Here is an 18,553-nt window from a genome sequence, read left to right on the forward strand (position 1 = left end):
TCTTCGACAATAGGTAAGAAAATACAGTGGAAACAGGACAGTCTCTTCAGCAAGTGGTGCTGGGAAAACTGGACAGCCGCATGTAAATCAATGAAGTTAGAAGACATCCTCACACCATACACAGAAGATCTAAATAAACATTTCTGAAAAAATGACATATAGATGGCCAATAGGCACATGAAAAGATGCTTAACATTGCTAATTATTAGAGAAATGAAAATCAAAACTACAATGAAGTACCACCTCACACCGGTCAGAATGGCCATCATCAAAAAGCCTACAAATAATATACCGGAGCGGGTGTAAAGGGAGCCCTCCTACACTGTGGGTGGGAATGTACATTGGTGCAGCCACTACGGAAAACAGTATGGAGGTTCCTCAGAAAACTAGATTCACCACATGATCCAGCAATCCCACTCCTGGGCATATATCCAGACAAAGCAATAATTCGAAAAGATACATGCTCCCCAATGCTCACTGCAGCACTACTCACAATAGCCAAGACATGGAAACCACCTAAATGTCTATGACAGATGAGTGGATAAAGATGATATGGCACATATACACAATGGAATATTACTGAGTAATATTCCATTGTGTATATAGAATATGGCCATTTGCAGCAACATGGATGGACCTAGAGATTATCAATATTAAGTGAAGTAAGTCAGAAAGAGAAAGACAAATACCACATGATATCACTTTTAAGTAGAATCTAAAATATGACACAAATGAACCTATCTAGGAAATAGAAACAGACTCACAGACATAGACTTGTGATTGCCGGGGTGGGGGGGGGGGCAGGGATGGACTGGGAGTTGGGGGTTAGCAGATGCAAACTATTACATATAGAATGGATAAACAACAAGGTCCTACAGGGAACTATATTCAATATCCTGAGATAAACCATAATGGAAAAGAATATTTCTTAAATGTATATATATTTATATGTATAATTGAATCACTTTGCTATTAAGCAGAACTTAATACAACACTGTAAATCAATTTTAACAGGGACAAATTATTCAAGGTAGAATGTTGCTTGTGGCTTCAAGCTGGGTAATTCACTTATAAACCTGACAACCATTTAGACTTCAAATGATGAGAAAAAGGCTGGTGCTCTGGGTCCCCACATCCTTCAGTGGTTGGATCTGGTTGGTTGGTTTTAATCTATCGCTCATTGGATTTACATAAGATTTCATAAGAAACAAATGTTCCATTTCCAGAAGAAAGGGAGGGAGGAAGGGGTGGGGGAGGGAGAGGGGACAAGGAAGAAGGGAGAGAGGGAAGGGAGAAAGGAAGAAGGAAGAAAAATATGTCACATTTTTAGAACTTTCCAGAGTCCTCACTCTCAATGGACTCATCACTCCACTTTGAGAAATTATGCAGCAGAAATTAGATATGTACACATAATTAACATTATCACAGATTTTAAATTTTTTGTGGCATTTAGAAAACTCTTGTCTAAATGTACAATGAGAAATGTATTTAATAAAATGAATATTGTGATAAGAAAAAGAATGGTAATAAATTATATAATCATTAAGGATTACATATTTTCCTTTAAAACTTATTTGTATAGCTTACAGAATAAAAACATGGCATATTTCAGGCCGGTACCCGTGTGGACGGTGTGGGCCGTGGCCGCGGGTTCTGCAGTTCTCCCCCTCCCCTACTCTCCTCCCTCCCTCCCTTTCCCTTCCTCGATGGCTGTGGGTCGTCCGTAGCAGACTCCCTGACCCGTCCCTAACCCCTTTCTGACCTGGGGCCACCAGATTGGCCTTCTCCCGTTTCCCGGCCCAACCCGAGTCAGGGCGGGGGCCTTGAGGAGGCGGAGGCGGTGCCACGGAGCAGAGAAAAGACCAGACGACCTTCAGCTCCCCACCCCACCCCCACCCTCGCCGGATCCCCCGGCTAGCAGCCGCCATGGCAATGAGGTAGACGCCGCTCACCTGCTCGGGCCACACGCGGCCCGTGGGGGATCTGGCCTTCAACGGCATCACGCCTTACTGCTATTTCCTGATGGGCGCTTGCAAAGATGGTAAACCTATGCTACTCCAGGGAGATACAGGAGACTGCATTGGAACATTTTTGGGTCATAAGGGTGCTGTTTGGGGTGCAACACTAAATAAGGACGCCACCAAAGCAGCTACAGCAGCTGCAGATTTCACAGCCAAAAAGTGTGGGATGCTGTCTCAGGAGATGAATGGATGACCCTGGCCCATAAACACATCGTCAAGACTGTGGATTTTACACAGGACAGTAATTACTTGTTAACCGGGGGACAGGATAAACTGTTACACATATACGACTTGAACAAACCTGAAGCAGAGCCTAAGGAAATCAGTGGTCATACCTCTGGTATTAAAAAGGCTCTATGGTGCAGTGAGGATAAACAGATCCTTTCAGCTGACGATAAAACTGTTCGCCTTTGGGGTCATGCTACTATGACAGAAGTGAAATCTCTGAATTTTGATATGTCTGTTAGCAGTATGGAATATATTCCTGAGGGAGAGATATTGGTAATAACTTATGGACGATCTATTGCTTTTCATAGTGCAGTAAGTTTGGACCCAATTAAGTCTTTTGAAGCTCCTGCAACCAACAATTCTGCATCTCTTCATCCTGAGAAAGAATTTCTTGTTGCAGGGGGTGAAGATTTTAAACTTTATAAGTATGATTATAATAGTGAAGAAGAATTAGGATCCTACAAAGGACACTCAGGTCCCATTCTCTGTGTGAGGTTTAGTCCTGATGGAGAACTTTATGCTAGTGGTTCTGAGGATGGAACACTGAGACTATGGCAGACTGTGGTAGGAAAAACATACGGCCTTTGGAAATGTGTGCTTCCTGAAGAAGATAGTGGCGAGCTGGCAAAGCCGAAGATCAGTTTTCCAGAGACAGCAGAAGAGGAGCTAGAAGAAATTGCTTCAGAGAATTCAGATTCCATCGATAGTTCAACTCCTGAGGTTAAGGCCTGAGCATCAGGCAGATGTACACAACTTATGGACTAAAACAAACAGAGAAAAGCATCAGCCTCCAGAGTTACTCTCTGCTTAAGGCAAACATGAGCAGTAAATAATGAGGAATATGAATTAGCTCCAGTGCTGGAACTAACAAACTTGGTGATACCTGTAAGTGAAAACACAAGAGTATCAGCTGAAGGCGGATGGAGTGATACTCTTGTAGTACGATAGTCTGTTGTCTTCTTCATGAATATGTGCAAACCAACATCCAATTTCTCTTATTACAGGTAGATTTCTTGTAGCTGTTTATGTTATTATGAAGAGGGAAAATATATTGGCCTATTTTTCTGACTTTTCCCTTAAAGCAGAAAGCCATTTTTTTTTGCTTTAGTTATAAAGAAGAGGGGGAATACATGATAAAGTAACTGGTTTGATTTCTCTTTCATTGTACACTGCTTCTGAGCATCTAATTGTTTTTAGTTGTCTAAATAAAATCCCTCTAAAACAAAACAACAACAACAAAAGGCATATTTCAGAAGAAAATTCTAAATAGGAGAAAAATAAGAACAGATGCTACTTTAAAAGTTATTTATAAATCCATTTAATCTTTGAAATAAGAAAAATGACCCTCATGAAAAGCAACTCTAACAAAAGCTATCTGCAAATTAAAATCAGCTTGAGCCAATTTTCCACAAAAAATGTGGAAATAATTAATAATTATTATTAATAATGAGAGTTTTCTCACATCTATAAAGCCAAACAACAGTGTAAATACCACAGTAATACAACATCATTAAGAATATTAATTTTTTGACTATAATATCAGTTTTCACTTAAGGTATATAGGTGCTATACCAGTATCTTATAAAGGGAGACACATACACATGTTTAATTTTTTAAATGTCATCCCTACTGTTTTATAGATTTCTAAAGTATTAAGTTATACATGTGATTTTTCTAATCAAGTTTTACTCGTAAGAAAATACATTTTACTGTACTTCAGTACCAGAGGAGTCAGAAACACTGAAATTCCACAAAAAATTAAAATATTTTTTATATTTACTATTTGCTTTCCTTCATGTATTGAATAGTTACTAAGAATATAGATATAATGCTAGGCGCATGGAAATCACGTGGAAGCAATTTTTAAACAACTGTAATTTTACAAAAACTAAAACTCTAAACTTAAGTACTCCAAAAGCAATTAAAAATTTAATTCCGAGCAACAGAGTCTTTGAGTTGTAAGGAAAGGGGGAGTGCAGGAATATCTTCCTTCATGTATCCAATCTAACAAATTAGGCCCAATAACACTGCCAACCCCTTTCTTTACATGGGAACCTTGGCAACCAGGTACAGGACATAACAACAGACCTCATCTTGCTAGATTTAGAGCTACTACATTTATAGACTAAGAATACCTACTACCTTTGCAGATTAAGAATACAAACTAGGGCTTCCCTGGTGGCACAGTGGTTGAGAGTCCGCCTGCCGATGCAGGGGACACGGGTTTGTGCCCCGGTCTGGGAAGATCCCACATGCCGCAGAGCGGCTGGGCCCGTGAGCCATGGCCGCTGAGCCTGCGCTCCACAACGGGAGAGGCCACAGCAGTGAGAGGCCCGCGTACCGCAAAAAAAAAAAAAAAAAAAAAAAAAAAAGAATACAAACTAATCCTATCTCCTGCCTCTATCGCCTTTCTAAAAATTCGTCCATTTAATTGGAGTATAATTACTTAGTTGCCAAAAAAAAGCTGTCAGTGAATACGTATTCTGAGCCCAGCCATGTGCGAATAAAAAAAAGGAAACAAGATTAAGTGTCTGCTAGACACTTGGCACTTTGGTAGATACTGTAAGCAACTTATCTTAAAACTAAATAATAACCTTATGAAGTAGGACCTGCAATCCCCACTCCACAGATGAAGAAAAAGGTTCAGAGTTGCTAAACAACTTCCCCTAAGTCACACAGACGGCGATCAGCACCTGCCTTGACCCCAAACCTTGTGTTATAACAGCGTAACTCCTGACACTGGTAAGGCAGAGAAGATGCTTAAGACAGGATGTCTGTGACGTGGTCAGGGAAAGAAGACTACACGACAGAGCAAGGAAATGCTAAAGTGTGAGGGGCTAGGAAGGCGAGTTCCAGTAAATGAGAATGAGCTGCAGAGGTTCAGGAGGTTTTGGGAAAGAGGTGGGTCTGGAACTAGGGCATGAAGGATGAACAGGCTTTTAGGAAATGCAGGCTAGAAATTAGGTCATCCTGAGGGCTGGCAGAGGATAAAGGTGGGAAGGAAGCTGGCGGGTTCCCAGGAAACGGCGTGGACACCGACCACAGTGTACACAAAGAGAGCGAGCGAGGCCTGAACAACCCCAGTAGACCCTCCCGCGAGAGAATCGACAAAAATGATGTAACAAAGATGGAGAGAAAATTCCTGCAGAAACAAGGAAGGATTAATAAGAAGTCGTGGTTTAAGGAGCCGGGATCATACTTCCTGTTTCTCTTCTCCCATTTCCTCGATCACTTGTCTCTCCTTCGCTCCAAATTCAAAGCTTTACACAGAAAACCTAACTGTATATTCATCCTCTGAATAAAAGTTTGTCAGAATAAGAAGTGTTGGGGAAAGAGATGAAGGAAGCCAGCAGAAAACTTTGTCTGTGAATCAGCAAGCAGTAGGAGCCCATTAGCAATTCTTCGTCAGGCATTAACCAGTAGACAAATACATATTCTTCAGAAAGGATGTATGTACTAGTTCCCAACACCCACCCACCCCTGCAAAAAAATGTATAGGCTACACGGACGTGGACGAGCAATGGTGCTTGGCAGGGAGCCAACAGCTCAAGGCATATGAACCATGCCTCTTAAGGAAAATAATTTAGATATACACAAATAAGGTGATCTGAGGTTGACAGGTCAAAGAGTTAAACCTTTAAGCATGGCGATTTCCATTAAAGAAATACTAGTCAAGCTAAATTAGTATTTCTCCATAAGACAAACAGTACATTTCAATACATTTATTTTGTAACCAATAAATCAGTAAAAACTATGTAATGAGTGTCTATCATGTATGTAGTACTTTATTAGGTTCAATTCAGGATAAAGAAAAAATTAAGAGATGTGGTTCCTACCTCAAGGAACCTACAGTATTATATTTTTAACTTGGAAATCACCCAAGCTGTCTCATTCCTGTTCTGTACGTACAATTATATGGCTTCCTACCTAAGTGTGGTTTTATTAAGTCCCGGACCCAATTAGTTTTAAGCAGGATGAAGCTCCAAAATTATAATTAGGTCACTTTTGCCAAAAGTTAACTCAGTAAAAGTGGGGGAGAAAATATTTCCCCTCTGAAACAAAGTAATAAACCTAATGAACTTATTAAAAGAAACAAAAAGTGTTATTAAATTATCACTGGAGTTTAAGAAAATAACACGTATTCCTATTAATATGGCATACGATTTCTCTAGTTCAGTTTCTCCGAAAATTCTACCACTAGAATGCTCAGCCACCCTACATTTTTCTGTCTCTTAAATTATTCTTTTGCAGGAATCCAGCCAAATGATGTCATGTTAGATATGCAAACTTACCTGCCAAAAAGGGAGACATTCCAGGAAAAGCCTTTGAAGGGAAATAATTCATTAGGGAGTTCAAGGAGAAAGCTAAATATTGAACTTTGACTAAATTATTAAATTTCAGAGTTAGAAAATGAAAATTAAAATTAGAGTGCCTACCATGTATCTGGTATCTCTCTTGAAATAGATATATCTAAAAACAGTTACATATTTATATAATTGAGATTAAATTTCTGATTATCTCAAAAAATATAAATAAAAAATTATTAGAATTGATAGTCCTCACTTCTTTTGTTGTTATTTAAAGCTCAGATTTGAAATAGCCCTGAAATAAAAATGACAAGTGGTATTTTTTTGTCTTATAAAAAAAGACAAAATTTAGGTTGTCATACTTCTAATTTCTTTCTTTATCACAGAATTATCATTTTGAGCGTTCTGATGTTGTGTCTTCATTTCCTTAAGGAAACAACTCCAACAAACTCTTCCACTCATAACACAGTTGTAAATCCAGCTGTAATGGAGAAAAGGCCCCTGAATGGTTAAGTACAGCTGCGGTCACAGATCCTAAACTCTGTCCTACATGGGAAAGATGTCTGTTCACCCTCAGGCCTCCATCTAGAGCTCACTGACTACAATTATGAATAAATAAGGCCATCAAAGTTAACAAGCGTGGTTAAGTGCTCTCCCTGCAAACTTACAATTCTTCCTTGCAGCAGAATCAAAGATATCTGCTAAACACTTAGGATAGCTAACTATCAGGGAGGGAATAAAAGTTTAAAGAGGCACCCATAACAATATGGAAGCACGGCAGGTTAAGCCATTCACCATCAAGAAAATATCTCTAGAAACATTTTAATGGTCTCTGAGGATGTTATTGTACTGCTGCATTTTAAAATAATTCAAGTTGATAATGAAGACCTTGAGCTTGCAAGAAAAATTTTAATTGAAGTCAGTGCGCACTACGTACACACCCACACACTAAGAAAATGAAATAAATAAATTTGGTTCCCACTTTACAGCAACAATAAAAATCCAAGTGATGGCATTCCTTAAGAAGAGAGAAAACTAAGTCATTACTCTACAGTGAGTAGGAGTTACATGTTATCTCTCTATTCCTATATAACTTTCTTTCAACAAATAATTTGCATTAATATATAAAACGTTTTTCCTTTTTGGAGTTTTAAATATAATATTTAAAGCTTGTATTTCCCAAAAAATGTGCTGACCCAGAGTGTCACATTATAAAGTGCTTAACTCTGATAGCTCAGAGTTAGGATTATATCAGCGTAAATCTGTGCCTCTGAAGAGTTATTCTCTTACAACTGGGACATAGACCTATTTTTCAAGTCAGCATCAGAAAATACTTAATTTTTATATCCAGAAAAAACAAAATCTCTAATTCGAAAAGATACATGCACCCCAATGTTCACAGCAGCACTATTTACAACAGCCAAGACGTGGAAATAACCCAAGCGCCCATCACAGACAACTGGTTTAAGAAGATGTGTTATAGAAATACAGTGGAATATTACTCAGCCATGAAAAGAATAATGCCATTTGCAGCAACATGGATGGACCTAGAGAATATTATACTTAGTGAAGTATGTCAGACAAAGACAAATACTATATGGTATCATTTACATGTGGAATCTAAAAAATAATACAAATGAATCTATATACAAAACAGAAATAGACTTAGACATAGAAAAACTTACGGTTATCAAAGGGGAAAGGAAGGGAGAGACAAATTAGGAATGTGGGATTAACAGATACAAACTACTATACATAAAATAGATAAGCAGGGCTCCCCTGGTGGCACAGTGGTTGAGATTCTGCCTGCCGATGCAGGGGACACAGGTTCGTGCCCCGGTCCGGGAAGATCCCACATGCCGTGGAGCGGCTGGGCCCGTGAGCCATGGCCGCTGAGCCTGCGCGTCGAGAGCCTGTGCTCCGCAATGGGAGACACCACAACGGTGAGAGGCCCGCATACCGCAAAAAAAAAAAAATAAATAGATAAGCAACAAGGATTTACTGTATAGCACAGGGAACTATATTCAATATCTTGTAATAATCTACAATAGAATATAATCAGAAAAAATATATATACATCTACATAACTGAATCACTTTTTGCTGTACACCTGAAACTAACACAATATTGTAAATCAACTATACTTCAATAAAAAAAGAAAATACTTAATTTTTGATAATACTGTAGAAATTAAGGGAAAATGGAATATCCATTTTATAAAAAGAAAAACAGGTCAACTATGAATGATTGGGTCAAAATTTTTTAATGTGTTCATAATAGAAATTATTAATCTCTATCATAAATTTCTTCCATAAATTTGGAATGATGAAATATTTTTCAAAATCATCACATTTAAAAATAAAAATACCAGTGTCTGGGTACCAACTCAGACCATCAGATCAGAATCTTTGGAGATGGGGCTTGCTTGGTAAATAATTTATCTTTAATTTCCTGAAGGTGAGTCCAAGGCACAAACAGGGTCCAGAAACCCTGAATTCAGTTGCCCTGGAGGTCCTTTTAGCTCCAAACTGCTTAACTCAGAGTCCTATCTTGCCAGTCTCCCAAGAGTAGTACTGACGCAAAACTCCATAGACACTTCCTGAGCCTATCTCTGTAAACTTCCAAATGCCATCCATAAAATGCAGATAACCACCAAATTCCACCCTATTGTTGTCAAATTTAATAAGGAAAATGTACACTTCTCTAAATTTCCAAGCACTGCCTACATGTAACTTATGATACGCTCTCATTTGTTGACCCTCTCCATGGCTCTACGATAAACACTGTGGCACACGGGACAAGCGGGCTCAATTCTACACCAACATCCCCCCCCATGCCAAGGACCTCAATCTCACTTATAAAAATATTTACAATCCAAGGTGGAAAATATAAGTGCCATTAGAAAGTAATTGGTACAGTGCTCTGGAGACTCAGGAAGGAGAAAGAACTTTCAACTGGGATCATCAGAAAATGCATCAGGAAGCAGGTAGAAGATGGGTAAATTTTTCATTTACATTGATTGAAGATCAGGTTAGAGAGATGGGCATAATGTGATAACAGGAATAGAATCAAAAAATAGAGATTCCCCCTATCCACTGATATCTCTAAAGAAAAAAGAAAAAATAGAGATCTATATACCTATGGGAAGAGAAGGAGAGAGAGGGAGAGAGAAGGTGGCAGGGCGGGAGGGAGAGTGAGAGGATGCAAGATTACACTGTAGGCAATTCAAATAAGCTAGAAAATTGATGTGACAAAGGAAGCAAGCAGTTTGAAAAGGCTGAAGGGTACGACGGGCGATGAGAGAGGGTCATGAATGCCAAATTTAGAGGTGCTCACTTTATTTGAAAGGCAACTAAGAATTACAAACTGCTTTTTATCAAAGGACTGATGTGATTTTTACATTAGCGTTCGACAAAACTACTGTCGTGAGTAGAGTTGACCATGGTGAAGATACGGTGCAACAGTGCAGCAGTGCAAGGGATGAATTAATATTCAGAAAGCAAGGGGGTGGGAAGATCAGTTCAGAAGCTTCCACAATAGTCCATTCAAGTATGTTGTGCCCATAAACCAGGACAGCAAGAGTAGAAAAGGAAGGGAAGGGCTTGACATAATGATTATCACTTTGAAGAAAGTTATACCCTGGAAATTCCGGTGATGCCTTTGCTGTCTAGTGCAATGGAAACAGGAAGCCTTCAGAGCCAGACAGAACTGGACTCAAATCAAGGCTCTGCATCTGATAAACGGTAAAATCTTGGGTAAGCTACTTAACCTCCATGAGCTTCAGACAGGAACAGTAATAGGTATCTCTAATGCTGTAATGAGAATGAGTTGTGATATCTGAAAAATGCTTAGCATATTGGGGGGAAATTAACAATAGGGAAGACAGCAAACCCGTAAAAGAAACAAAAATGGGGATTAAGATATTAACAATTTTAAGGAGTCAATGAGCTTTTATACCAGAACTCAGCTACCATCCTCCACATTTATTAGCATCTGGCTGTCCCTCTCCTTCAGATAGCAGGAGACATTCTCCAGTATCTCCCTGGTTCCAGGTACCAACTCCTTATTTTAAAAACAGAGTTCAGGCAGACACATGACAGAACACAGAAACAGTTCTCCAGAAGGTAAAATGATACCTACAAGCTTGCTCTTGATTTCACTTGTGTTTGGGACAGAGAAAGGATCAGTGTTCAAAGTATCTACTGATGAACGTCTCAAAGCAGAAGTGAACATGATGGGACTCAGGGAGAACTGTGCAGAGAATGCAAGTGGAGGATTTCTGACAAAGCTTTTAAACTAGACAAAGAATGTGCTCTTCCCTTTGTCCAATTCAATCACTGTTAAACAAAACTTTGGCCGCATTTGGAATGACAAGACTGAAAATTAAGATGAATACACCATTAAGTGTTTAAAGCAGCCTTCAAAGAATATTTGTAACAGGTTTGCCAAATACGGTGACGCCATCTTTACAAGAGTTATGAACTCAGAATACTGGTACACTGGTTTTATAGATGAAAAATTTAATTTATCTCCTCCTGTTGGAAAACAATAGAGAAAAGCAAAGCACTGAATGCTCTTGAAACAAACGTGCTATTTCTGTCCATAGTTTTATTTATTAAGAGAGGTTTCTTTGCTTCTCTAGTAGAAAACAACTAAAATCATAGTATTTTGCAGCTTTCTGAATCAACTATTAAAGTAGTCTGAATCCTATATGTAACGACCAGCCAAGCAATACAATTTCAATTTTAACCCCAAGTTTACAGCTTCTAATTACTGTGCTAAAACTGTCTCATGTATGCATTTTATTCTCTTCCTATAATCTTTCATCATTCCATGAGGAGACGACTGATTAGGATCAGTTTGGGAAAAGTGTCCTCGTTAAATAAATGCAGTTAGGTCACCCACATTTGCTGTAGCCCCTTTGTCAGCTTGATGGTTTTACATAAAAGGTTTATGTTACTACCATTTTTTTTTTTTTTTTTTGCGGTACGCGGGCCTCTCACTGTCGTGGCCCCTCCCGCTGCGGAGCACAGGCTCCGGACGTTCAGGCTCAGCGGCCATGGCTCACGGGCCCAGCCGCTCCGCGGCATGTGGGATCTTCCCGGACCGGGGCACGAACCCGTGTCCCCTGCATCGGCAGGCGGACTCCCAGTCACTGCGCCACCAGGGAAGCCCACTACCATTTTTTAAGTAACATAAAAATCTTCTTATTTGTACACCCATGTTCATAGTAGCATTATTCATAATAGCCAAAAAGTGGAAGCAGTCCAGCTATCTAGCAATGGATAAGCGAAATGCTATCTACACATGAAATATTATTTAGCCTTAAAAAAGAATGAAATTCTGACACATGCTACAACATTAGATGAATATTGAAGACTATAGGCTCAGTGGGATAGGCCAATCCAAAAAAAAAAAAAAACAGACACACACAAATACTCTATGATTCCACTTATATGAGGTACCTAGAGTAGTCAAATTCGTAGACACAGAAAGAAAAATGGTGGTTACCACGGGGGCTAGGGGGAGATGGGAATGGGGAAGAGTTATTATTTAATGCATAGAGAGTTTCAGTTTGGGAAGATAAAAAAAAGTCTGGAGATGGATGGCGCTGACGGCTGCACAACACGTGAATGTACTTAATGTCATCGACTGTACAACTAAAAATGTTTAAAATGGTAAATTTATGTGATGTCTATGTCACCAAAATTTTTCAAAATACAATAAGATCTTCCTCTAGCTAGCACTGAAACTTCTTAGAGATATTGGAGCTCTAAGAATGAACGAGTAAAGAAAAGTTTGGGTTCCAGAATAGTATGTCCAATCACTGATGCTAAACAAACTTGTCCACATGTCTACTTTCATTCCCATTAATTTATGCATTTAAGAATCATTGTTCTCTCATAGACTTGGAATGAAGACCACTAAGAGAAAAGGCTTTTAGCAGCCTACATCATTTTAGGGAATGCAGAGAAACCTAGAGTACAAAGTAAGTACAGTTCTCTAGATGGCCCTCTTTCTTCTTTTACAAAAACATTAGGCTTTTTAGAACTCAGAGACTCAGTACAGATTTTCAAAACAGTATTGGCAGGATTATCAGAATAAAAGTTTTGGAGGTAGACATAAACTAATCAACTGATGACACAGAGTAAGGCACCTGAGATGTCTAAATTAAGAAAATAAAATGACGTATTTTTATTACCATACTACCACTAACGGAAAAAAAAAAAAATGAAATAACAGTAAAGGTTTTGCAAGTGGGCTCCTCCAGAAAAATACTAAGTTCCTCCTCCCAGGCTCCCCGCCCTCCTTCTTTACCCATAGGCTACCAGGTATTTTCTTACTTCCTTCTAAGTTGGTTCAGCCTTAGTAATTACTCATTTAGAAAGAGACGTCAGAGTTTCTGCTCTGGTCAAAACAACAACAACAAAAATTGTTAGAATTGGATGGAGATGGCTGGCACTCCTGAAAAAATGGGCATTCTCACAGACAAATGGATATCAGTAAGTTTCTATAGAACGAATTAAAGATTTGATTAAAGTTCAATAAGTATTCACCAAATCCTCTACTTGTTCTAGACCTCCCCATACTTAATCAACATGCTTGTGAACAACATTCCTTCACTGGCATTCATTTGAAACCTCATCTTTTCCAGAAGTGTTAAAATTAGCTTTGTTGGCATTTAAGAAAATGGGCTGATTCTCCTTTTCACTGAATTGCCTATTTTAATCATTTTGAATTAATGAGTACAGTTTACAGGCCATCTTTAAAATAAATACCCAGTACGCAATTATCTCTCAGTCAATTCCTAAAACACCTCTACGGGGTAGTTTCTTTTTACATTATTTTTATATAACAAAACCTAAACTTTAGAGATTCGGCATTATAATTCAGCATTACCCAAAGCCAGACAGTTAATACATGGCAGAGCAGGGATTTGAATAATTCTAGGCTTTCTGACCACTTTCTAGTAGTCAATATTCCTTTTAAACTACAGCAAGCAGAACTGGTCAAAATGCTACAAATGCAGGAGGAGAATTCTGGAAATTATGCTACCGAAACCACATCTCACAAGACAGCTCATAAGAGGCAGACAACTCACTGAACTTAGAGGCACTCAACCCTTTGTGTTTATTCTTTATTTTAACAGGAATTAGATAATGGTCTAAACTCCCTCATCACAAAATTATATAATTATTTCTAAAACCAAATTTATAGGAACTTATAATTTCTCCTGTTAAATTTAATATTCTTATTTTTTCCCACTGTCTAAATCTAGCACAGCTTGAAATTTATATCCAATCACCCAAACTATGATCTATACCTTCCAGTTTCAGACAACTAGAAATTTAATAAATACGCTTCCTATGTATTTTATTCAAGACCTTAATAAACTGCTGAAGAAGATCAGGAAAGGAAAGCATCCTGGCTTTAGAGATTCAAGTTATAAATTCTCCTGTCCTCTTTTTTACTCACCACCCAGACCAAATTTCACTGGCTTCACTGACAGCACCACATGCCAAAACAGGAGATAAAGCCATCAATATGACCAGCTTTATCACGCCAGTAAAATTTTAATGGGTCCTACAGCTTCACCACTTTTAGAAAGGTGACTACAGGGGAAAACCAACTAACAGAGATAAATTAGCAAAATGGGAAACTCTGTAAATTAGAAGAGGTATGTTTTAACAAGTATATTTTTCAACTTTTATATTGGGAAATTCTGAGGGGTTTGTTATAATGTTTGCAATGCTTGCTTTCTTAATTACAAAAGGAGTATAGGCTTTTTGAGAACACTATTTAATAGAAGAAGGTATTTTTTTTTAAGAAAGAGAAAAGATCCTTTTTTCTTTTTAATAAATCCCACTGGTAATTTGTGTTATTAATTTGGCATTTTTAAATGTTTGTTTCTTGTCTTGAAGATTGCATTATTATAGATCTTTCAGGTTGTCAAATATTCTTTTCTAGTTCTTCAGATACACAGAGATAGAGATATACAGACAGGGATTCATATATTTAAAGACTACATTGCTTCATTAAATTGAAGAGAAATCCTTATGATTCATTCCCCAAAAATCATCTCTATTGATAATATCTCTACTATCTCATTCCCTATAAAACCATATAAATACTACACTACCAATCCCAAATTACTTTCTAAACGTAACAGTGGCTACCATTTACTAAATGTGTCATATCTTCCAGGTTACAAATAGCATTTCATTTACCAGATCAAGCCTGTAAGGTAGATTTTATTATCCATATTTTACAAATGAATATATTCAGTCTCAGAAGGATTAATCATTTTATGATTGCTTATAAATATTTAAGGTCAGACAGCTAATAAGTGGCTGAAGTAAATATTGGAACACAAATATGACAAGAAATCCTGCATCTTAATCACTGTACTGTACTTGAATCCCTCCATCAATAGATCTTGCTATCTGGCTATTTTCACACTTAGAATAAAAAAAATTAAAATTCAACCTTCATTTATTTCATCCACCTGTCCATATGGAGTATTAATAAAAAATAAATGCACAATACTCTAAAGTTTTTCTCAATCTGGGCACTATTGACATTTTGGGTTAGATAATTCTTTGTTTGGGGGACTGTCCTGTGTATTGTAGGATGATTAACAACATTCCTGGACTCTGCCTACTACGTGCACCTTGGTAGCACTACCCTCCTCAAAGTCCTGAAAACTAAAAATACCTTCAGATTTGGCCAAATGTCCCCGTGGGGCAAAATTAGCCCCCGTTGATAACCAATGCAATACTCTATTTAAAACTTTGGAAACCCAGAGTAAGCAGAATAACGGACTCAAGTTCTGATATATTTACATTTACAAGTATTTCTTCCACGAAGATTATAATTATAGAATTCGGCACTTCTGGAGGAATATGTAGAGTTCTACACAATCAAAGTGCTTTTCTGAGAGCTCATATGTTACACAAATCAATATTTAACTAAATTAGGTAAAAATACTTCAGGTGCAACTCTTTAGCGGTCCATTTCATTCCAATGTTAAATAAAGTAAACCTTCATTTATTGCCCAAAGTGGCACAAAGAGGTTTATTATTTATTCCAACTCATGAAAAAGTAATTCATACCATCTCTAATGAAGAGATATCCTTTTAGAACATTCAATGTTCTAGCTACTCTCTGCCCCATTTTTTATGATTTCCCTGTAAGTTACAAGCATGAACTCATAAACTATAGAAAATAAATAATGAAGCATAACTTTATGGGAAAAAAATTATGAAAATAGTCTGCCGTTCAAGGTTAGAAAACCAGTAATTAAAGTCAAAAGTAAAACCAAATGACCTGTAAAAATCAAGGCAAACATTGCCTCTTGCAAGAATATTTCAGTGATGTCAAATGAAACTCCTGAAAAAGGTCCTTCCTCTAAACTATATTTATTTAAATCTCTCCTAACAGGAGCTTTGTACAGGAAAGTCAATGCTCACTTGGTCCGCAAATTAGGTTCATGCCCTTCTTGGATTAAGTCTATAGAGCTGTGATTTGCAAACTTTTTTTTTTTCTCACTTCAACATACCTGATGGATGTGACACACACATCAGTAACTGGCTCACTACAGCATTGATTCAGGATGTGGGGCGTTCTCCCTAGAGAGAACGTAGCAGAAACAAGGGCAGGTTAGAGTTTGAAAACACCTACCCTGTGATAATCACCTTTGTAGAAGACAAAGGGCCATTGTTTCTGCCATCTCAAAGAGCAGGCCTAGGATGAAAAGTTCATTTCACCATTGACAGTACCATCTTATGTGGATAATATTTCCAAAAGCACCCATAATTTGGTGCATCTAATCTCCAGCCTTCCTTTGCCAGCTATATTTTAGACCTATATGGGGTGATAGTTATAAATCTGTCAAATTGTTTTAATATTTGTATTAAGTATTATGTACAAAATCATGTCATATTGCCGTACTGGTTCTTTTCCTACCTATGTGTGTTGTTTTTCCTTTTTTAGCTAGACAAGTTAGTTTTTTTAAATTTTTATTTTATGTTGGAGTATAACTGATTTACAATGTTGTGTTAGTTTCAGGTATAGAACCAAAGTGATTCTAGCTATGGTTTTGTTCTAAGGAGAACCTTAGGCATTATTAAACTTGCTTCAGATTTCTATTGTGTTAAAGATCTATTTTGAATGAAGACCATGTAGGTAAATGGAACTACTTAATTCCCTAAAAACTGACCAAGTTTGTTTTGTTTTGTTTTGTTTTGCTTTTGCGGTACGCAGGCCTCTCACTGTGTGGCCTCTCCTGTTGCAGAGCACAGGCTCCGGACGCACAGGCTCAGCGGCCATGGCTCACGGGCCCAGCCGCTCCGCGGCATGTGCGATCTTCCCGGACCAGGGCACGAACCCATGTCCCCTGCATCAGCAGGCAGACTCTCAACCACTGCACCACCAGGGAAGCCCTGACCAAGTTTTATATATGTGTTTCTTCCTCCCACTTTCCACTATTCTAGCCATACATAAATCACCAAAAGATATTTAACACAGCAAAAATGTTGGTTTTTTTCCTTGTTTTCATCTGAATCGAACAAGAGGAGAGGGTTCAACATATCAAACATACAACACAGATAGAGCTTCATGTTAACTCATGTGATGGTCTTCAAAGTTTTAGCTGACCAAAAATTAAATATATAGATTATTTTACTGACAAAAAAAAACAAGTTCAGTATTAGTATGTGTTAAGGGTCTTCCTATCAAGGTGAGTGGTGTGTAGGTAGGTCTGTGACAGAATCACACAGCTTCCTCCTGATCACCCACAGTTTGATAAGGTTTAGGTTTAGGACTGGTGTTTGGGCACGTACATGCTGCAAAAAAAAAAAAAAAAAAAGATGCACAAATTATTTTGGTACAAAAAGGTGACAGTCACACTCTGCTTTGTTCCAGTTAGACCACATCTAAACTACTGTACAAGGTTCTGGACTTCTCCAAAAAAGAGAGGAGCAGAGGGGAGGGAGGGAGAGGTGAAATGGCATGGAAGGGAACTTAGCTCCCCATCAGGGTAGTGACTAAGCAAAAGCATAATGAGGACCATTTGTTAGGGATTTCATAAATTTGGCTCTCCCTTCAATTTCCCTCCAACCCTGTAACAGCAGCAATGCTTTCTAGGAAAAACACATAGAGAAGCAAACGAATTCCTCCAAAAACCCACTATGGTATATAAGGACAAGTTTAGAAGAATACTGGGAGTGATGAAAATTTTACCAGGTGGGAATCTACATGAAGTGGGCAAAGGCTAGAAATCACATTGCAGTTATAGAAACTTGACCTAGAGTGTGTAGCCTTATTTATGTATGTGTAATTATATATAAATTATATTAAATAGAAATACATGCTTACATACGTTAGTTATAGATCTATAAATTACATACATGCAATTATATATTATATAAATATAATGTATAAATTATATATGTTATATATTATATACAGAGACAAACCATTTATATATATATATAAACAAATCATTATAAGCATCTGGAATAACCCAAGAAAAACATCAAAGTGGAACCCAACCTGATAATTTCACAAGATTAACTGCTCTCGTCTATCTAGATTGTCTCAACTGACAAAATAATTTTTAACTAGTCATAATGATCCAGCATCCACTTGTTTCAAGGAGAAGAATCTTGCCCTTGTAGTTTTAAAATGTGATGGGGTTATGACAGTCTACCGTGCCAGGGATTCCCATGAATCCCTCCCATGAGGGTCACCCAGAAGCTGCGGTCTGTGCTGACTCTGATCGGTCTATTTCCTTGGTAAGATCAGCACCAGTAGGGCAAAGCTGTCTGCCCTGTAAAGACTGAGGACCCTATTTAAAGTCTAATCTGAAATAGGGTGACAGCCTTTGTGCTTATTAAAATGGCCAAGGCTACAACCTTTCTGTGTTTGCAGTTGTAGACTGAACACAGGACGCTTCTGATTCTAAAACGCCACGTACATACAGAGCAAGGGAACGTG

The 18,553-nt window shown here is 38.0% G+C and overlaps 1 protein-coding gene and 1 pseudogene across 3 annotated transcripts in view; one reads left to right on the forward strand and one right to left on the reverse strand.

Moving 5' to 3' along the window:
* Nucleotides 1-18,553, reverse strand: part of PDE3A (phosphodiesterase 3A) — a 315,361-nt gene that overhangs the window by 270,624 nt on the left and 26,184 nt on the right. The gene's annotated exons all lie outside the window — the stretch shown is intronic.
* LOC101329860 (serine-threonine kinase receptor-associated protein pseudogene) lies at nt 1,927-3,490 on the forward strand (annotated as a pseudogene).

Source organism: Tursiops truncatus, chromosome 11, assembly GCF_011762595.2.
Source record: "Tursiops truncatus isolate mTurTru1 chromosome 11, mTurTru1.mat.Y, whole genome shotgun sequence".
In the NCBI taxonomy this organism is placed as follows: domain Eukaryota; kingdom Metazoa; phylum Chordata; class Mammalia; order Artiodactyla; family Delphinidae; genus Tursiops; species Tursiops truncatus.